Below are 23,238 nucleotides of genomic sequence, written 5' to 3'. Positions count from 1 at the left end.
ACTCATATCGCCTGTACATTTTCATGCTGTGCCCACTGAACCTTTCCTGTGCCCCAGGTGGAAGCGTACCTGGCAATGTCTATTTATCTCTTTGTCAAGTAAAACTTTATACAATTGCAACCCTTCACTGGTCCTTGTTGTCCAGCGCTTGCCTTCTTAGTATGAGCTTAGCCTTTAACTCCACTTTAAACATGCCTGCATGGATCCCACATTTACAGACTAACTTTAGAGAAGGGAGGCTCTTGACTATGTGCAGAGTGCTGATCACAGGGAGGCCCTTCATATGGGGGGAACAGGTGGCAGAAGCTTTGGCTTAAATTGTCTGATTTGATGACAGCTCTGTATCCATGAGTTTCTGCTTTACCGATGAAGTAGTTCTTCTCTTCCATCACAGTTCTGATGCACTTGCAGCTCCATCCCACCAGGTCTAATTCTGGGATTCCCACATCACCTGCATACTGCATAAAGGCCATGCATGCTGGACCATGAATCTTGTCTACCACAGACTTTTCTCTTATTCTGTAGCCTATGCCTCACAGTCCCGGCTCTTCTAATTCTCAGGGCTGTTCTTCCTATTAACAGGCCACGTAGTCAAGCCATATTATACTGCGTATTGCTCAGTTCCATTGTATTCCTAGTTCTTTGACTTTCTGTGCCACTAATATTTCCAGATTTGACATCTCTTGTGTTGCTTTTCCCTTTTGCTAAACATTGTCTTTGTAGACTCCTGGCTGTATGTATTGTGCTATACTAGTAGCAGTTTTCACTTCTGCTGATTGTTCTCTCACTCAAATAATGTTCAGTTTATATCATTTATTGAGTGTTCTGTGTTCTTGCTTTTGCACTTTTGTCTTCTTCTGTATGAATGTTTTTAAACCTAGCAGGTTTACTCCTAGATAATCTTGTTGGCTATACATCTGCATTGCTATCATGCCTTGTTGTCCTGCCCCAAGCCCCCCCCCCCCCATGCCTTCCTTTTAGATGGCTCAAAGCTACCGGGTTGCAAAGACTCTTTTATTCCTGACCTGGCTGCACATACATTTCTTATCAGATATCTGCAGACTGCAACCACTGAAACACCTATCCTTTCCTCCTCCTATCTTTCCTTGTGATTTCTGTTCTTTTTACCTGGATTGGTGTGGTTCCAAAAAGCTCACTAAACCTCAACATTTAAGACCATGCTGTTATCACCCGGCATTTTCCCCATTTTATCATCACCCCACCACCCTGCCCACCAATGTGCTTCCATGTACATCGTTAGTTAAAATAAAACTCTCCCCCTTTCCAGCTACTGTTGTGACATCTCCTTTCTGTCTTTCTTGTAGTATCTACAGGAAGTTTAAGTCAGTCTTTATCTTGAGAACTGTTTTTATTTCTTAGAATCATGCTTGTAATTCCTTTCTTCCTCATTTTAATATCTCGGAGTCCTATTCAAAGAGCTATTGTTTTGTCAGCATCTTACCTACTAGATGTAAATCACCGATCATTACTACCCTTTAGAGCCTTTGTTCCAAAGTTTAGCTCTCAGAACGCCACAGGATTTTATGTTCACATTTGTTAATGCCATGTGCTGTTCAAGTATATTGTTAATATCCTTTATAATCCTTCCAGTGAGTAGGCAGCCTTGAGTAGCAGAAAAGGGGATTTCCTTCCCTCCCCCCCAATCACTGCTGCTATGCCAATTCCTTCTTCTCCTTTTGCCCCTTGTTCAGCGTGTGGTGCTGCATGGAGTTGTTAATTATATTTATTGATTCTGCTGTTGCTGTTTCTTAAAAATGCATCTTGGTGAATCTCAGCATTAGTCACTGTGAAGCTGCTTTATGGTTTACTCTAATGCAAGCTGATTCATACATATCAAAAGAAGAAACTTACCCTAAACAGGCAAGTCTGTTCAGGTTTCCTTTCTACGAGACAGATATGTGCAAATACTTGCAAACAATGCTGCCCATGTTTACTGTATTGACATTTGGTGAAGCATGGTAATGTAGCAAAATACCTTGCAAAGTTAAAATCATCCAAGGGTTTGTGTTCTTGAGCCAAAGGGGGAAAAACTGAACTTTGACTTAGAGATAGTAAATCATTAACTGTGCATAAAGACCAGTACATACATAGTTTTATGAGTAGGTTTTAGTTGCCTCTCTTCCTCTCTTAAATTAAAATGGATATGTTGATTTTGAAATGATTTTCTTTTGTTATAAGAATGGCATAGCATGAACACAGAGAAAGAGCTTTACTACTTCTTCGCAGGAGAAGCAGTGACCACTAAATAATTTGCTTTGGTGAAATAATCCAAGAAAATTCAGGCATGCTTTTAAAGGCTGTGGGTATGGTGCCTTTGAGAATCTAAAAGATTCATTATCTTGGCTTTGCAAGGATTCTTGCTCAGAGACTTACCTTTCTTTGGCATCTGATACAACTTAGCAATCACCCTTTCATACAGCTTGATCCCATTGAATTCAATGGTACATGTATATGAGAGAGCAGCTGTGAGATGATATATCGTGCAATGGCAAATAGAGAATGTTGTCCCAGTACACACGTTCTGGTGATCAGGTGGTCTTTTTTTGTTTGCCTTCTCTCTCTCTCAGATGATCCTCAGAAGGTCTAGATATTCACTCGTGAAGAACCTTTGGTAATGTGGAGGTTTAGTAAATCTGCTGCTCATAACTGGCTTCTATTAATATGCAATGTTCTGGCCACTCATTTACTCTGTATTGGGGAATAATTTTGACAATAATAAGCAAGGACCGCTGTCTGACTTCGTAATACTGTCCTCTTGTCACATAGGCCTATTGTACTGCAGTCTATTTCAGCATGTCCACAGAAAGATAACATTTCTCTTGCTTGTAATGAAATCTGGCTTCATAAACAAAGGCTGTTTATGTAAAACCACTGGTGGAGCGAATTTCCTTTGTTGGGATAGAAAAGGGATTCGTTCTTGCATTATTTCCACTACAGTGGTGACTGTATCACTTCATTTCCCCCCTCTGAATAATGTATCTGGGGTAATGGAACGGCCTGTGCTTTTCATGTCTGCCACACATTACAGAGCCTGCTGAGAGGAGGAAAATTCATTGGATGATACCTTTTTCTTAGATCAGCTGTTCAAAGTATGTCTGAGATATTGAGATTCGCAGAGCTCTTACCCTGTTGAAATTGTGTTTGGTGCTGACATTTTTTATTTGAAAATAGCCAATAGGAATGTTACTCCAGATGTGTTTCACCTTCACACATAAACAGACATATTAGAAAGTAACTTCTATTCAGTAATGCAAAGTATTAACCTTTTAGGCAATAACCTGTACATATCTATCCAAGTTAGGAGCTTGATTCCCCACCATGCCTCTTTGATAAGGACTGGACCTGATGATCCGCAGGGTCCCTTCCAGCTCTAAAGTTCTAAGATGTTGACAACAACACTGTGTAGTTCAGTGGGAGAACACACACACATACACACACACACACACACACACACACAGAGAGAGAGAGAGAGAGAGAGAGAGAGAGAGAGAGAGATGTATATAAAGATCGCTGCCTGATTACCCTTTTTTCAAGTGCAGCTGCTAGCTTTAGTGCTCTGAAATGAAGTAGCAGACTCTTCCATTCTGTACTGCATTACTCATTAATGTGTCTATTTCAGTCTATTGCATTGATGCTGGAGGTAAGCGGTACGATTACTGTATGGAGAGAAAAAAGTGCTCAGATTTTTCTAATGTACACTGTCAGAGTCTTACAGGTATTCTTGAAGGTCGTTCAGGAGTGGTCATAAATAAACACAAATCATGAGCTAAAAGACTGTTAACCTTGTAAGCAGTGTCATTCTAACATAGCTAAGTGCATCCTTGCACTCCCTTCTGTAGCTTGTGCAAGCTACACACATTCATGATAGAATAGCTATTGTTGTTTTATTCTCAGGCTGGGTCTGATACTATAAAGGCCTTTTTCACATGGGACACTTAATCTATTCCTTGGACAGTCAGTCTTGTGAAAAAGAATGTACACCCTCTTTCTTGAGGGAAAGTACATGGTTTTACTTATCAGGGCATAATAAAAATCATCTGGTCCTTACCAGGTCCCTTTTTCTTTTATGGTTTAGGAAGAGCACAGCAGAAATAACTCTTAAATGGATAAATCTGCCCTATAGTGAGAAAGTGCTCTGTTTCCCACTACAGGACAGAGTTATCCATTTAATGATACAGAAAGGAGGACAAGACATGCCCAGTCCCATGTTAGGTAATAGATGGGTAGGTGTGGTAAATGTTAAGCATTCAAGAAGGCTCATAAGTATCAAGTACTCATAACCGGTTTACAAGTCCCTACTTTGGGTGGCACTCTGGGACAGTGCAGCTTGCCTAAGGCCACACAGATGGCAGGCCACTTAACTCCTCCCATCAGCCACACAGACTTCAGGTGGTCTTTCTTTACACCTGTCCTGGGATTCAGATTCTCAGCTCCAGTCTATTTAGCGGCACAAAACCACCCCATTAAATGAAACTTTGGGGTAGGTACCTGATAGGGACGTGGTGGTGCTGCGGGTTAAACCACTGAAGCCTCTGTGCTGCAAGGTCAGAAGATCTGCAGTCGTAAGAGCGAATCCACGCAGCGGAGTGAGCCCCCATCGCTTGTCCAAGCTCCCGCCAACCTAGCTGTCTGAAAACATGCAAAATGCAAAAATGCGAGTAGATAAATAGGTACCACCTCGGTGGGAAGGTAAACGGTGTTCCGTGTCTAGTCACGCTGGCCACGTGACCACGGAGGATTGTCTGCTGACAAAAGGCTAGTTCTGTGGGTTGGAAACGGAGATGAGCACCGCTGCCTAGAGTCGGACACAACTGGACAAATTGTCAAGGGGAACCTTTACCTTTTTACCTGATAAAAGCTTTTGGGATAGCACAGAATGTAAACTCGAATAAATGTGTTCTCTTTAGCTACCATCTGTGCAAATCAGCCTTTAAGTTAATTCCACCAAACTTATTTCTGAGTAAACATGCATAGGATTTCCCTGTTTCCTGTTGCCTTTTTATGTCTCATAAAAATTGATCCTTCTTGTAGAGGAAAGGTAATCTAGTGTTATGCAGGAATGGAATAATCTAAGAAACAATTGATAATCTCGCACACTGAGGGGAATATATATAGGCATATGTGTAATGCTTCCTTCTCATCAGAGCTTTAATTAAATGTTGGCTTATTTGAATGTGGAGGGTTAAACCAGGGAGACCTGCATTTGAGTCTTCATTCCCCTGTGAATATTGAACAAAGACCAGTTGCTGTCTCTTAGCTTGACTAACCTCAGAGGGTTAAAATGGGCCTTGGCTCTTCCTCTTAACAGCTGCGAAGAAGGGTGGGATAAGAGTGTAGGAAATAAGTAAATAATTCCTAAGCTGCTCTAGTACTGTATGAATTCTGCTTTTCCACTTATGGGAGAGAGAAGACATGCAGGGTTTTTGCTGCTATGGATGACAACTGAGTGTAGTGATTGACTCTCTTTGAGTCTGTGATGTGTTTACTTGCCTGATTTGAGATTCAATGTGCCTGTGGGTTTTTGTTTGTTTGTTTGTTTTTACATCCATACTTGTCCCAGATCAGGTCAGGAGACATTGTCTTCCCATAGATTTATTATTTTTTAATCCTATGACATAGTTTAAGATGAGAGGGGCATGTCCAGAATCACTCACTCAACTTGAATCAGTGTGGACTTGAATTTGGCTCCCTTTGAGCAGAGTTCTCTTTAGTCCATCTGGACTTGTAAAGAAGTCAAAATTAGAAAATAAATACTAGGTCAATACCACAAAGGTTATAGAGGACTAAAGCTAGACGCAGAAGAAATAGTTGCTTGTTAAAGAAAAAGAGAAAAGAAGTTTATGAACACTGTTTCCAGTTTGTGATTCTGACTTTTGTTATCATTCTTTGATCCAGAGCAGTCCATTGGTCCCATAACATGCATTCCTTTTTTGACATGGTCAAAAACCATATTTCCTATCTAACCATTCAGTTTTGTCAATGCAAATACTGTATAGAGATCCATTTCTTTTGGAACCAACATTTACCATAGAGACATTGCCAGAGCTTGTGTGTTTGAAGAAGAAGTTCTGATCAGGAAATTCCTCACTAAAAATGGATGTAGTCACTGTTCTGTTATGGGACATACATCCTGGCGTATGAACATAGGAATGATTCTGTGGAAGTTCTCAAGGCACAGAAATTCTCTGAAGCCTATGGAATTTTTAATGCAACCAGCTCAAAGTGAGTGATGCGCTAAAGAGGTTTGCTATTGGCACTTTGTTGTTGTTGTTTAGTTGTTAAGTCATGTCCGACTCTTTGTGAACCCCATGGACCAAAGCATGCCAGGCCCTCCTGTCTTCCACCGCCTGCCGGAGTTGGGTCAAATTCATGTTTCATGTTGGTAGCTTCGATGACACTGTCCAACCATCTCATCCTCTGTCGTCCCCTTCTCCTCTTGCCTTGACACTTTTCCAACATCAGGGTATTTTCCAGGGAGTCTTCTCTTCTCATGAGATGGCCAAAGTATTGGAGCCTCAGCTTCAGGATCTGTCCTTCCAGTGAGCACTCAGGGTTGATTTCTTTAAGAATGGATAGGTTTGTTCTCCTTGCAGACCAGGGGACTCTAAAGAGTCTCCACCAGCACCACAATTCAAAAGCATCAATTCTTCGGCGGTCAGCTTTCTTTATGGTCCAGCTCTCACTTCCATACATCGCTACTGGAAAAACCATAGCTTTGACTATTTGGACTTTCGTCGGCAAGGTGATGTCTCTGCTTTTTAAGGTGCTGTCTAGGCTTGTCATCGCTTTCCTCTCAAGAAGCAGGCGTATTTTAATTTCATGGCTGCTGTCACCATCTGCAGTCATCATGGAGCCCAAGAAAGTAAAATCTGTCACTGCCCCCACATCTTCCCCTTCTATTTGCTAGAAGGTGATTGGACTGGTGGCCATGATCTTAGTTTTTTTTTTATGTTGACTTTCAAACCATGTTTTGCACTCTCCTCTTTTACCCTCATTCAGAGGTTCTTTAATTCGTCCTCACTTTCTGCCACCAGAGTGGTATCATCTGCATATCTGAGGTTGTTGATATTTCTTCTGACAATATTAATTCCGGTTTGGGATTCCTCCAGTCCAGCCTTTTGCATGGTGTATTCTGCATATAAATAAGCAGGGGGACAATATACAGCCTGTTCATACTCCTTTCCCAATTTTGAACCAATCAGTTGTTCCATATCCAGTTCTAACTGTTGCTTCCTGTCCCACATATAGATTTCTCAAGAGATAGATAAGGTGGTCAGGCACTCCCATTTCTTTAAGAACTTGCCATAGTTTGTTGTGGTCCATAGACAATGAAGCAGAAGTAGATGTTTTTCTGGAACTCTCTGGCTTTCTCCATAATCCAGTGCATGTTAACAATTTGGTCTAGTTCCTCCACCCCTTTGAAATCCAGCTTGTACTTTTGGGAGTTCTCGGTCCACATACTCCTGAAGCCTACCTTGGAAGATTATGAGCATAAGCTTGGTAGTATGTGAAATGAGTGCAGTTGTATGGTACTTGGAGCATTCTTTGGCACTGCCCTTCTTTGGGATTGGGTTGTAGACTGATCTTTTCCAATCCTCTGGCCACTGATGAGTTTTCCAAACTTGCTGGCATATTGAATATAGCACTTTAACAGCATCTTCTTTTAAGATTTTAAATGGTTCAAGTGGAATGTCATCACCTCCACCGGCCTTGTTGTTAGCCATGATTTCTAAGGTCCACTCTCCATGATGTCTGACTCAAGGTCAGCAATCACACTATCTGGGTTGTCTGGGACATCCAGATCTTTCTGGTATAATTCCTCTGCATATTCTTGCCACCTCTTCTTGATGTCTTCTCCTTCTGTGAGGTCCCTACCATTTTTGTCCTTTATCATGTCCATCTTTGCACAAAAGATTCCTTTAATATCTCCAATTTTCTTGAACAGATCTCTGGTTTTTTCCTTTCTATTATTTTCCTCTGTATCTTTGCACTGTTTAAAAAGGCCTTCTTGTCTCTCTTTGCTATTCTTTGGAAGTCAGCATTCAATTTTCTGTAACTTACCCTAACTCCCTTGCATTTTGTTTTCCTTCTCTTCTCTGCTATTTGTAAGGCCTCGTTGGACAGCCACTTTGCTTTCTTGCATTTCCTTTTCTTTGGGATGGTTTTTGTTGATGCCTCCTGTATAATGTTACAAGCCTCCATCCATAGTTCTTCAGGCACTCTGTCCACCAAATCTAGTTTCTTAAATCTGTTCTTCACTTCCACTGTGTGTTCATAAGGGATTTGGTTAAATTATACCTGAATAATCTAAACATGGTGGCAGTTCGGGGACGTGGTCGCGCTGCGGATTAAACCGCAGAAGCCTCTGTGCCGCAAGGTCAGAAGACCAGCAGTTGTAAGATCAAATCCATGTGATAGAGTGAGCGCCCGTTGCTTCTCCCAGCTCCCGCCAACCTAGCAGTTCGAAAGCATGCAAATGCGAGTAGATAAATAGGGACCATCTCGGTGGGAAGGTAACAGTGTTCTGTGTCCAAGTCGCACTGACCATGTGACCACTGAAGATTGTCTTCGGACAAATGCTGGCTCTATGGCTTGGAAACGGAGAATATAATCAATCTGAATATAATCAATGGCAAGTACAGTGCAGCTAATTTAGACCTGTCTTATGTGGAATGCAAGGCTAAAGATGGGAGCTCTATAGTCCACCAAAAGTTGCTGGACCTCAACTCTTCTGTCATCCCCAGCCGTTATCACCAATGGCCATAGATGATGGTTGTTATAGCACAACAGTGCTTTAGTGTCAACATTTATTTGCTTTTATTCTGAGGCTACTATACTGCAAATATTTGTTTATTAAACGTTTTACCCACTTAGTAGCCAAGGTTCTCATCCTTCTGTCTTCTTTCAGTTTGTCTTGCAGCCTTATCTGTGTTGCACTTACTAGGTGGATTTTTGTGCTCCTAAGATACCTTGCTCATAATCTTTTACAGATAGTGATGGGCAGGCGTAGTCTTTTGAAGCTACAATGTATATATGTTTATGATAGATTTTGTTGTTGCACATCAAGCAAGATATATGGTGTAAGCATTTGGTTTACAATACATACAACAAACATTAACCCTGATAGTTTGCTTGATTTATGCCATTCTAGTCATTGTTGAGCAGCTGGGTGCCTCTGTTTCCCTAGGCTTGCAAATCTGAAGCTAGTAGAGTTGAAAAAATTGTACTAGATAAAAATTTTGATTGAAACCTTTCTTAGTAGATGCTGTTATTTTCAGTCATGTTGCTTCTGAAGGGACTATCTTCCAGAAGCAATTTAGGATGGGAGTAATGTTTTTATACAGCAACCCAGTTGTCTTGGTTTTCTCTCATTACAATGTTTTTTAAACTATGGTATGAATTGCTACTAACGTGAATGTGACCCAACTCTGGGAGGCAGTGGAAGACAGGAGGGCCTGGCGTGCTTTGGTCCATGGGGTCACGAAGAGTCGGACATGACTTAACGACTAAACAACAATGAACTGCTTATGGTGATATTCTCACTGGGAATGGAGATGACTTTTCAATTGGGCATCCGGAATCCTCTCTTAAATGAAGAGAGAAACAATAGCATGTCAGATTGAAGAGAACGTACATGACTTATTAATGCAAGCTCTTTCTGTTCTGAAAATGGGCCTGCTTCTTTATCAATGAACTGGATACAATTTAGCCAAACTTTTCCTGTTCAAGTTATTTTCAGTAGAAATCATTTTATGCTTAATTTTCCCATTGAAGTCAGAGTACTGTTTAAACTATTACACTCTGACTTGATACTGCTCCCTTTGTTTTCTGTTGTTTTGTGAGAATTGGAATCATGGACTTGTTCATGCAATGTTTGGTTATTTAGCTTGACAGCGACGCCTTCTTTGTAATGGCTATCCTTTTTTTTTCTTTTCAGTGAAGAAATTAGAACATGTAGTAAAGAAAAGAATCTTTTCCAGATAAATCATTTTCTGGAGAATTGCTGTTCAGAAATTGCTGGTCCCAGATATTTTTATCAGTCGTACTAATATATCTTTAAGTCTGGAATAAGTTGAGAGTGGCAGTCAGCTCTGATTTCCTCAATGCCATCCAGTTTTCCAGATGTGCCCATTCTGGTTCTCCAAGTTATAGCTTTGGAATAGCTTGGTCTTGCAGTGTCAGTGCACCAGCTTGGTGGGGGATCGATGGGTTATTCTGGGAGTTGCAATCCCAAAACATAGCATTTCTCATCTCTGGGTAACACAGAAAGGGAATGAGTTGTCTGTCCACTTCTAGTTCTGCCTCCATCCACCATGAGCTGATGTGCCCCAATTGACTTTTTTGAAGAGGCAGTAGTCTTTCAGAGGAAAAAGGTTCCCCATCCATGCTACATAGGAAGTGCTGAACCAAACAGAGGAGATTAGATTTTCAATTTCATTATGTTTAAGTCAGTGCAGCTTTTGAAAAGTAGATTTGTTGATTTAAGCAAGTCTTGAGAAACTGGTCTTGTTCTGTCGGCATGACGAGTATTCATGCTTGTGGGCATAATAGACATTATTAGTAGGTCTTGTGTAAAATTGCTAAGAAAGTGCCAATTAAACATAAAACTACTTACAATAATTTGTAAATGTCACCCTCTGCTAAAAGTAAACAGCACTTTGAAAGAAAAGGCAACAACTTAATTGGTATAGCATAGCGAGAGGCAGATATATAAATACTATATCATTATAATGTTTGGCCTGATGATTTTTCCCCTGTCCATCCCATGCTTTTTTATAACCAACACAATGAACAGTTCTGAAAGAACTGAAAGTTTCTATTTGTGGTAATATTTTATTGTCCTATGAAGGTATTGTCAAATATTTGGCCTCCCAGTTGTTTTGGACTTCAGCTATGAGGAACTCCAGCCAGCACAACCAAGACAAGAAGGTGTGGAAATTGTAGTCCAAAACATCAGGAGGACCAAATATTCTTCACTATTTAAGATCAAAGTATGAATCATGAAGACCCTGGTTTGAATTACAGTGGATCCTTGACTTACAGACGGCTTGACTTACAGACTTTTTGAGTTACAGACTTCTCTGGCCGCAAAATTTAGGTTTGACTTGCAGACTGAGATTTGACTTACAGACCAGAAAAAAACCAAAATGGAACAAAAACGGCCTGTTACGGGATTAATGGGTTTTCAATGCACTGTAGGTCAATGGAGACTTGACTTACAGACTTTTTGACTTGAGAACCGCCTTCCAATACGGATTAAGTTCTCAAGTCAAGACCCCACTGTAATTAGGTGACTTTAAGCAAGCCTTCAACCCAGCTTCACTTCCTTCATCTGAGGCAGATAATATTATGTGGATGAAGCTTATAATTTTGGCTGAATTTACAAGATTGTTGTTAAATATTACAGCTAAATAATGCATGTAAAGCTTCCTGCATTGCGGAAAGAATAATTTAAATGTTAAGTATTATCTTTCTCAATAGCCCTTCAATGAATAAATATAGTTGACATAATTAGCATCATGCCTATTGATGCCTATTTTAAAGTTGTGCCCCCTTTTTTTTGCTCTTTTGAAAAAAAAATCTGCTTTCTTACACCATAATGTAAAAAAAAAAATGCTGAAATGAGTCTTCCTTCTCCTTTGGTCTAACTATGTGAGATGTTTCCTTTCCCCAGATGAGGCTTGTGGGCTTTTGTCTTGATGTTAATTGAAAGGTGATTTGCTTTTCAACCTCACTTCTCAAAGCATTGTGTAAGGCTACTGCTGTTTAGGTATTACCTTTGGCATCATTAGGCACAGCCAAGTGTTAACTACCAACCTTAAGGAAACTTTGATCAGAGCAGTATTGAGAAGGGCCTCATACTGTGGACAGAACAGACAAGCAACTCTTAATAAGTCCCTTATTAAGGGCAGCAAATTCTCAAAAATGCTTGAGGTGGTGGGGAAAGCATATAGGGAGAAGCATATAGCTTTAATATCACAGTGAATTCCATCCATCCATCCATCCACCCACCCACCCACAAATTCTCAAGGGGAACCTTTACCTATTGTATCAGAGTGTAGTTTGTACAGGGAAGGTCTGTTTATATAGCCAGGTTTTTAGTAGCTTTTTGAATGTTCCCAGTGAAGGGGCCAGGCAGACTTTCAATGGAAGAGAGTTCCATAATTGTGGCGCTACCGCCGAGAAGGCCCGATTTTTAGTGGTTGTTTTCCAGGCCTCCCTCGGGGTCAGAACTCTCAGCCACCCTGCCTGCAATGATCTTATAGGACGGGCAGACCTAACTGTAAGGAGGCACTCGGCCAGATATCGAAGTCCCAAACCGTTTAAGGCCTTATATGTTAGTACTATCACCTTGAAACTGGTACAGAAGTGAACAGGTAGCAGTCAGGGTGGGGAATGGGTAAGGCAGTCAGGGTGGGGAAGATATGTTGGTATTTTCTAATTTCACTTAGAAGTCTGGATGCTGCATTCTTGACACGTTGCAGTCTCCATAGAAGTCCCAAGAAATGGAAATTATTAAGGATTTTGTGTGCCTTGGTTCATTCATCAAACCAAATGCACACTGCAGCCAAGAAGTCAGAAGAAAACTGAGACTTGTGAGAGCAGCTAGCTATGAAGGAATTAGAGAAAATTGTCAAATGTATGGATGTGTCAGTGGAGACCAATGCCAATTGTATTTCCAGTTACTGTGTATGGATGTCAAAGCTGAACAGTGAAGACAGCTGATGGAGAATAATGAATTTGAAATATGTTTCTGGAAGAGAGCTTTGAGGATACCCTGGATTGCCAGAAAGACAAACATGTGGGTCTTAGATCAAATTAAGAAGTCACTCTTGAAGCAAAAAATGATAAAACTGATGGTGTTGTGCTTTGCACATATCGCAAGAAGATAAGACTCACTGGGAAAAAACCCAATAATACCAGAAAGAGTTGAAGGTGACAAGAAAACCGCCCACAGTAGATGTGGTCTAAATGGCTGAGGTATAAATTTAATAAATAAATAAATAAATTAAATTAAATTAAAGTGGAAACCCAAATATGAGGTGGATTAACTCTATAAAGGAGACAAGAGGCTTGAGTTTGCAAGAGATGAGCCAGGATGTGAATGACAGAACATTTTGGAAGTCATTAATTTGTAGGGTCAACTTAAGTTTGAAGTGACAGGATGACACATAACAGCAACAAAGTGGGAGGTGAACCAAATAGATGAGAAACTTGTCTTTAACTGCATTGCTCTCAATTTTACTTAGAGTATGGCCACAATAGTAGCAGGGTGTGAGGTAGCGTGGGCCACTTTGGATTGATTAAAATTATCTCATTGGAATAGGAAATCCCTTGCTTTGGAATAGTTCCACCAATCACATGCACTGAAACAATTTGAAACTGGAGTGATCTTACCCGCACCAGAAAAGCAGAAGCCCCTTGGCACAGCCAGAAAGGTATGGGTAGGAACACTCTGGGGGCAGGCTGGTGCACTCTGACAAAGATGTCAACTGATCGCGGTCTTCAAAAGCACACCAGTCCATACCTGCAGTGCTCCAAACAGCAGGCTACACAGCCCGTGTAATCAGCCTCTGACTCATACATTCCATTCAATCAGAGCACTTAATTTCTGCTTGAATTGTTGCTAGCTTTATGCAGGTGGCATTTGAAATATGTCTAAATTTACTTTGCTGTTTTACCTTATGTTAATGCTAAGCTTATCTTTAACAGCTGAGAGCCCCTTCTAGAGAAGCAATTCTTAGCAATTGCTGTCATCTTTAAGAAGAAAATGGTGATTTGCAATTAGTGATTTTTGTGCTAACACAACATCTTGTTGTATAACTCCAGTTTATGAGCTAGGGATTCTTTGATTATGTTTTGCCACAGATCACAGCACTGGCATTTACTTCAATGCATTTTGATATTTTCAAAAAGGGGTTTCCCCTCCTAGGATTCTTTTTAAATGGTGCAAACTTGGAAGTAATGATACTCATTTTAAAAACTGCTCTGGATTTCTGAAGCTTGTCTATGAGGGGTTCGGTTTGCTTTGTCTTGTTTGACAAGAGATACAGGTAATTCATAAGAGCCAAGTAAACTGTGGTGCTTTCTTTAGTATACAATAGTGGACATATTTCCCTCCAAGTAAGACATAAACACAAACACACGCGCACACATTTGTCCTCATGTTAAGTATTAACCATCATGATGGCATCTCAAGCAACATCCCGAAAACTGGGAGTCAAGTTAACTTCATTTTAATTCCTCAACCATTTGTCTGAAGATATTACATAGGGCACATTATCATAACTTATCTTTGATTATCTGTGTGAAATGTACTCATTGAGATACTTACTGAAATAGCAGTATAATGAGCATGCACTTATACACACAGGCTCCTAATGACATTAGCCTGTATCTCAAGGTATGTACTTGTCTGCCCTTTCAGCAGCATTGGCTCACCACCATACAAACAACTTTTTTTCACCTGCATCAAATGAATCTTGCAACTATAGACTCTCTCTCTCTCTCTCTCTCTCTCTCTCTCTGTGTGTGTGTGTGTGTGTGTGTGTGTGTATGTGTGTGTGCCTGTGTGTGTGTGTGTGTGCACCCGCACATGACAAATAGAAGTGTGGTTCTTCTTCCCTTTCAGTAATGATTTCTGTATCAGTGATGGCATTGTAAGCATTGGCTGGGGGAGGGAGATCAATGTTGCATTGCTGAGACAAATTGTATGAGATTGCTGAATCATCACTTTTTGACCACTTTTGATTTTCCTAGCCGGAGACATTGAATGGATTAGAAGCAGAAGCATTAAGGTGCAGTCATCATAACTGTTCAACAATTCCTTGTGTTAGCCTACTTTAAACCAGAAAAGGCAGGAGTAATCTTCTGCTTCTACTACCCTTCTTCATGATTCTGCCTTTTTATGCTTCTCTTAAATAGGTTTCTGCCAAGCAAAGTGGGAGACACAGGTTAACTTGCTATGAAGAAACAAGGATGAATAGCTTTGTCATGTCTAATGCTGGAGCCATACACTGGAATAAACAATTGTTTCAAAGAAAGTGTGTTGGGTCCCTCTTGTCAAAAGCAGTTGTGTATCCATTTCTAGAAACCACTGGCATTTGGGGCTAGCCTGTGTAATCTCTGTCTACTGGGGAAACAGACTGTTCAGTGTCTGTTTGCCTGCTAGTCACAGAGCCTCAGACTGACACTGACTGCAGTTTGTGTTGAGAATGTGAGTTTTGTCTCCTCCATTGTTCATTTTTTTTAAATTTGTAAGTACATTTTGTGGAGTTTGTGAAGAAATGTGTAAGTATTGATAAGCCCTTATCGAAAATGAACCCTAGGAAATCCTGAGCAGTCTGCACTGGCCAAATTCAATAGATACAACTATTCCTAACATACTGTATAGTGAATCATGTTTTTGCCTACCACACAGCAGTTAAAGATGATGAGCTTATCTGGAGAGAGAGAAAAGGGCTGTTAAACCTAATTCAGTACCACAGGTATGGTTGAAGGTACTTAAGAGTCAAAGTGAATTAAGCACTCAAAACACTAGGCCGAGATGAACAGCTTAGTTTTATTTTCTCACACATTTCAATGTTAAATTCCTTCCACTGAATTTATGAAGAAATTTCAAATTCTTAGGAATTTTTTTTTTTAAGCAAAATAAACTTTTGATGTATCTCTAGCTTGAATGTTGATCTTTGTTGCTGGCTATCTTAGGCTTCCTAATTATACACACAAATGACTGCAATAAGGAAGTACAGAAAATTCTTCCATACAAACAGATTTTACTAGGCTGGCTTTGCTTTTTTCTGTCATGATACTATAGTTGGTGAGTAACGTTTGCTAGGCCTACAACCTTGTGCCTCTGTATCTGAAATTAGACAAAAGCAGCATATTGTACAAATCAAGGCAGATGTAAGCTAAAGCCCCAGCTTGGAAATAATTTGCTAATAATTAATTTGCAACCCCTAATTCATTAGCATTTCCAGCAGTAAATTTAACCTTTGACTGAACTCTGGATTGTCCTGGAACCTCCTTCTCTGCTGGGGTAGAGAACTGCCAGAATCTTGCAAAAGATCTTTGTCCAGCTGTTCTTCGGTCAAATTATACAGTGCCATCCTCAGACTACATGAAATCATTTGTGCTGTTGATGCTGAAAGTTCACTTATTCCTAACTTATCACAGTTTTGGTTGGAGAAGGGAGAAGGAACATGGCCACCCTTGCTCTGGAAGTGTGTCTGACTGAAGTGGCTTAAAAAATTTAGTTTGAAAATGATGAGTAAAAATCTCTAGTTTGAGAAATACCACCATGTTGGGAGTAACCTAGTTTTGGATTCACTCCTTCCATGGGCTCGCTTATCGCCAAACACAAATATCTGTAGCCGGTATGAATTCTGTAGCAGGAACGCTGCAGCTGTCATTGGACTGCAAGTTAGATCACCTCCTACCATTGATAAAAGATGATGAAAATTGTAGTCAAACAATATCTGAAGAGCCACAAGTTGCCCACCCAGTAAATGGTTTGTTCCTAGTCTTATTGCTTTAAAACATTTTTCAGCCACTTCATCTTTGCTGTCTTTATGGATCTTGCATGGTAAAGAACATGCAGTAGCAAGATATAGGAGGGCTGGAGCAGGAATTTGTCTGGATCTCTTGTAAGTTCCATGTATGAGACAACTGGAGGATAATAGCCATACCCAGAGCCATCTGTAGTCCCAATTGGAAGCTGCCCAGAAAACAACTTAGTACCAAGTAGAAGCTTTTTATGTGGTCTACATTAATCCTTTGTACTCATGATGAAAGGTCCCCAGACCTAGGAAAAGTTACTTTTTTGGATGAAAACTCCCCGAATCCCCTAAGTCACCACGAATATTCTGTTGCTAGTCCTTCATCACCCAGATGCTGCTCAGATCTACCAAGTTATTTCCATTTCAAGGCAACTCTGTGGTTGGCCTTGAAACTCAACGCAGTTGTTTAGATTTTTCCCCTTCTGCTTTTGTCTCACCAGCCACATGATAAGTAAAATTAGGAATGAACGTGGCCAGTTCTTTCCCACAGCAGCTTGGAGGTACAATTTTAAAGTACTGCATTGGAGAGAATGAACATTTATCAACTTCAAAGGCAATCTTAACAACCAGTCCTTTGTTTCAATTTGCATTGCGAACTGTAGTGTGAAATACTGTACTTCCTGGCTCTGTAGTTTTGGTATTGGCCATTAGTCACATTTAAATGGATTATAAATGGAAAGAGGAAAAGAGAAGGCTAATAATAGGTGGAGTTTACTGCACTAAACAGATATGGCACTGGTTTGCTTGAATCTATGACTAAGGATGTTTTGCCTCATTTTCAAAAGAACTTTCAAGAATCAAATGCTGGTCAGCTTTGAACATGCATAAACTGTATAAGCAGTAACTAGTGTAAAGGAGCTCTTTGCTCACTTGCCTCACCTACTAAAGAAAGAGCATGGATGCCGCACAAGGCCGTCTACTGTCAATCTGTACAGACGGCTCTGAAGGAAGCATCCATGCCATACTAACCCTTTGTCTCTTTCTAAACAGCATGTTAAGGAAGCTAAAGACTGTGGTTCTCTTATTTAAAGACCAGAAAAGTAAAGCTGTTTTTTCTGTCCCGTATGCCAACGTCAGGTTCAGCAATAGCATATCTGGCCAGTCTTCTTCTGCCTTTTTTGCAGGCTGGAAGCCAGTAATAAGTTGCAGCTGGAGTAGGCCCATTGAATCAGTACATATTTGGTGAGTTAACACCTGCATATGTTCCATTGATTCAATAGGCCTACTCTAGTTATGACTTACTATTGGATTTCAGCTGTGAATCACAGAATTGTAAAGTTGGAAGTGACCACCCGCACCCGCGATCATCTAGTTCAACCACCTGCCAGTGCACGAAACCCACAAAAGCATTGCTGACATCTTGTCTGCACAACCTCTGTTTAAAAGCTACCAAGAAAGGAAAGTCCATTACTGTCCTAGGTAATCTGTTCAATTATTGAACAACAGTTATTGTCAGAGACTTCTTTTCAGTCATAATCTCCTTTCCTGTAATTTGGTTTAGATTCTACACTCTCGAGTACCAGAAAATAAGCCTGTTCTATCTTCTGTACGATAGTTCTTCAGATGTCTTAACAGTGGTTATTACTACTTCTCCATCTTTTCTTTTTCCAAGCTAAATATACCCATTTTCCTCAGCTGTTCTGTCTGCAGCATTGGTGGCAGGAAGAGAAACATACATCTTTTTTAAAAGGCAATACTGTATTAGGGATAACATACAAGAAAAATACAAAATAAGAACTGAAACAAAAGTACTGTGGTGCTTTTGAGACTGACAAATTTAGTTCAATGTGAAGTTCCTTAGATTGCAACCCACTTCTTCAAATGCACAGAGCACAATATCTTTTGTTGTTGTTGTCTCTGCTGCTGAAGCAGACTAATGTGGCTACTAAGGATGTGCACATTGAAAATTTTTGTTTTTGTTTTGTTTCGGGTCCTTTCAGGGTTGCCTCTTTTTGTGTTTTCCATGTACTGCCCCTTTTATTTTACAGAAAAGGGAAAACCTCTTTGCAATGATTTCATTTTGTATTTCCCTATTCATGTTTTCTGGCACTACTCTAAAGAAGCCAGAAAGAACCCATAAAAACTACTCAAAAAAAAAAAAAGCAGAGAAGGCAACAGAGAATTAGTCTACTCCAAAAGGTAGCAATGATACAATCAACACCCAAACAAAACAATACTGTACCTCAAACCCATGAAAATATACACTTTAACTTGAATAAATATGCAGTAAATTAACCAAATTACAATTTTAAACATCAGTTAAACAGAGAAATCATACTTAAAAATTTGATAAACTGACACCCAACCAAAACCTACTAGAATATGGGGAGGTTTATTTCTCCCCCTTCCACATGATGCCTCGTCTTCTCTTCTTTGAATCCAACAGGCAGACCAGGCAGGTAGCAAAAATAATCCAAGGACGGAAATAAGCAAAAATGGGGAAATCCTCAAAGAGATTTGGTGAGAATCCAAAGACTCATCCCAAGGAGACACATTGGTGTAGGCAAGCTGCCTGCCAAAAATAATCCAAAGAAATGAGAGGAGGAATCCCCCCCCCAAAAAAAAATCAAGAAAAAAAGGCAAAAGAGTCAAGGACCTGGAGGTACCGGCAGGTGGTCAGCAAGAGCAATTTAAGATGAAGGGCACAGGAGTTCAACACACAGTAATTCCGCCCATTCAAGGAACAGACTAGGTTCCTTGTCCTTCTACAGATTCAAAATTCCCATTCTCCCCTCAATGTCCTGCTTTGCAGTAGCCCTTGTGATGGCATTGGATGAAAGAGTTATCAGTCATTTTGACATACAAAGGGTGAAAGAAAGGTTAATATGAAAGAGAGAACATAAAAAGGAATGTGAAACTTTTGTGGATCGTTCTTTTGTTAATATGAATCATTCCTGTTTTAGAGATTGTCTTTTGGGAATTAACAGAAAAATACAAAACCAAAAACCTCTTCTGTGTTTTTTCTTCCATGTAAATGTGATGCAAATTTCCGTACCTAGTGTCTGCCTTTCAGTAGCTTTTGTGTTGTTTTGTAGAGGTGGTTGGAATATGCCTTTTTTTTTTACTCAGGGAAGGAAAGAAAGCACCAAGTGGAGTTGGAACCCCCTCCCTTGTACTCTGATTGGAATAAGACATGCCATACCAACCCTTTGTGCTGGTATGAAAGAACGTAATTGCAACACCCTGAGGCAGCTGGACTCTTAAAACTTCCAGTGCGGTTCAGACACTATGAAGTGGCATGAAGAGTGTCTGACAGAATTATTATGAGGAGGGGGGAGGAGTTGTATAGTACTATGTACAGTGTATTTTGCATACATATGAAATAGTGCATCTATCTGTGTACATTAAAATATTAAATAAATAATATTAGGATTCTGGGAGTAGAAAGGGTGTCCTCACCCAGATTTAAACCTTTAAGTGCAATCTGGTACGAATTTGTGTTAGAAATGGATATAATTCCACTCATGAGCCCTTTCAAACTCCTCCCTTTTCCACAATTGAAATACTATGTGTGGCACTTTGTTGGATTATAAACATAGTGCCCTGTGCTCTGCTTATATGTACGTGCCCACCAAGCAATAAATGCATTTGGAAGAAAGAAAGGGGGAAAATACAGCAGTGCTTCCTAAACAAATGGGACTTCAGTATAGATCCAGCCATAAAAATATTGGCATTGCTGTTCTAACCTTTGGGTTTAGACAGGGGAAGAATGTGAGGAGGGAAGATACTGTTCACATCTTCCAAAATTGTAGCAAGCCAGGCAGGTTTTCGACGTATGAGAGCAGTTGCCTCTTAATTGGCCTGGGGCATATGTGCAACTGGGTTTTGCCAGGTCTGTGATTTGGGAGGGCACCTATGGGATCAGTATTAGCATGTCTCAAGCAGAAACAAGCCATTTCCTGCAAAAGCACAGATTGCCTGAGAAACCACCAGTGCATAGATCTACTGTATAGGATTGGTTTGGCTTATTTTCAATTACATCCCTCTTCTTTTGCAAGAGACATTGGCTGCTCCCTATGCAGAGGTTCGTTGATCTTTTAAAATGCAAAAATGTCCCCCTAAAGAGGCTATTAATGAAGAGATTTTGGTTGGGGGTACTTTTATTTCCCTAGAAACCAATCTCATGGTTGGCTTCTTGAGGGGGAAATGGTGGTGAGGAAAGGCTGGCTGGATGATCAACACAAGCTCCTTCTTGTTCCCATTGTTAAAAACTGGATTTGTAATCAGACTAGGTGTCAGTTTTATTTAAGTGTTCAAGATGCTTCTGATCAGCCTCTCCCCTTAGCAGGATTGGTGGTTTTCCCTGTGTACCTCCTCCAGTTGTTCGCAAATTGAGAACTGCAGACATAGACACAAGTATTATAAATACAGTCTGACAGGCGGAGTGGATGGAATTTGTTTGCTTGGCAACCAGCCAAAAGCTGAGTGACCCTATTGTGGGATTCTTAGCACTCACCAGTAAAAGATTTTTTTTAAAAAAAATCAAAAATCTGGGTTTTGTTTCAGTATCTTTTGAAAGAAATTCAAGCATAGCTGAGAGTTTGCAATACATATTCGCGAATAATAAGAAAGCAGAACTGTAATTTGTATTCTAGCTGAGCTGTGGATGGAGAGCTCATAGCAATGGTATATGTTTTCTTTGGTCCTTCTGTTTCAGAAGACAAACTGTCTAGGTTATTTCAGCTCAGACCATACCTTGTTCTGGGAGCATTTGTAAAAGTATGTCATGGTTTTGCTTTTAAAATGTTTATAACCTTCCCCAGTTCACCTAAATTTATCACTCTGGTACAATGTATAAACAGATGGAAGAAATCGCTTTTCCAAAAACTAACATGATGCTTGCTTGCTTGCATGCGTATGTCTTTAATATATAACTCAGTTTCTAATATGTATACTGTGTATGTATTTATTTGATAATCTGTATCTACCCTCTTTTAAAAGATACTTAAGGCATTTTAAAGAGCTAAAATATCAACCAATATAAAACCACAACATTCTGACAGCAGGCCATAAGACCAAAAACAAGATGATGACAAATGTATGTTTAGACATTCAAGCCACAGTTTAGGCACTAGGCTGCTATAACTGTGTGCTGGAACTAAAGTACTGTTTACTGCAAATCATAGATTGGTATGATATCTTCAGTGAGCCAAAATCTAGTGCAAAGGGACTCATTTTGATTTGTCGGTTATGTGACTTGCTCTCTGATATGTTCCTCATCTCACTTGATGTTTGCATTTCTCAAGCTATCTTTGGATGTCACGGGGAAGCAGGAAGGACAATCGCCTTTGATTTCTGTTTCTGTACTTTCCCTCTGTCTGACAGAAGGGCAGGGAGACCGGGTGGTGCAACAACCTTATTTCAGACAAGAAGGAAAAAATATGGGAATGGGAATTCGAAAGCACTCATCGAGCTCTCCCCTCCATGTTATAATATCAAAAGACAGTTTGGAAGAAATCCCTTATGCACATTTCTATTGGGCAGCTGTGAATTCATCATTTGCTGAATTTCAGTGTGCACCTTGTCTCTGTTGCTCTAAAATATGAAAAATGAAAACGCCACTTTCTGGGGGCAGGGGTTTCAGCCAAATATCCCATAAGCACAGGAGTCCTTGATTTTTAAGGAACCATAGTAATTTCACCCATGGATCTTCTCTTCTTAGGCATTCACAATGTTAGATGATCAGGTTTGCTATTGGCTCTGTATGGCAGTGCAATAGATGGTATTGCAAGAAGCTGATCAGTATGTGATTTTTCTATTTAATTGGAAACTTACCACTCTGGCCATGTTGTATTTTGTAAGATGTTGCCTTAGTTCAAAGAGGTTAGAGCAAGGGGAATTCCCCAGGAAGTGCTTTTCAAATCCACACATTCTTTGGCAAACTGAAGCACAGCTTCTGGGCTACTATCTACCCTGGGAAATTAAGGATCTGAGGTACCTGCTCAGAGAATGTGTCTGTGTAAAAGAGGGCTGGACAACTTTGCTGGGCTACTGAATCCGGTTTTGACCACATGAACTGCCCCAAATGCCCAAACTCACAGTGCTTGGAATCTGCCTCTGGTTTAAAAAACAAAAAAACATTTCTTAGTGTTAAATGATGCAAAGATCCCCTTTTAACCTAGTTAGAAAGTGAAGTGCCATTCCTGGGGGCTTTCAGAAGCATCAAGTTACTTCTTCCTGGCAGAAAACAAAGGATCCATAGGTGGACTAGAGGCCACAATACGTAATAGGTTTTGGAATATGTTGCAAAAACATATTGGGCATACATATGCTACATCTACCTAAATAAATATTCTTTGTGGGCTTCATATTAGTATCTATTTCTTCGAAATAAAGCAAGATACTAGTGAGCTATAATTCATTTGGAACATTCTTATCACACTACATGTGTTAATTAGGTTACCTAGTGCTACAGTATTTGAGTTATCAGCAACAGCCAGGTAATGGCTAATGCTAATAATTGGATTGTTACTGGCAGTACTCTTCTGCATTTCATTTTACTCTGACCTCGCTGTCTATAATCTCAGCTTCATCCCAGAAATGGGAAAAGTTACCTGTTTAGAGACAATGGCCATACAGACTGTGGTACACTGGGAGTTTTGTAATCGAGACAAGTAGCTTTTCTCATCATTGTTTTACTGTGCATGTACCTGGAATT

At 40.1% G+C, this 23,238-nt stretch overlaps 1 protein-coding gene across 1 annotated transcript in view; it reads left to right on the top strand.

The window, feature by feature from the left end:
* The window catches only part of HS6ST1 (heparan sulfate 6-O-sulfotransferase 1), a 243,266-nt gene that overhangs the window by 1,548 nt on the left and 218,480 nt on the right, over nt 1–23,238 (top strand). The gene's annotated exons all lie outside the window — the stretch shown is intronic.

Source organism: Pogona vitticeps, chromosome 3 (genome assembly GCF_051106095.1).
Source record: "Pogona vitticeps strain Pit_001003342236 chromosome 3, PviZW2.1, whole genome shotgun sequence".
Lineage (NCBI taxonomy): Eukaryota > Metazoa > Chordata > Lepidosauria > Squamata > Agamidae > Pogona > Pogona vitticeps.
This window is presented reverse-complemented; position numbering and strand designations above follow the sequence as displayed.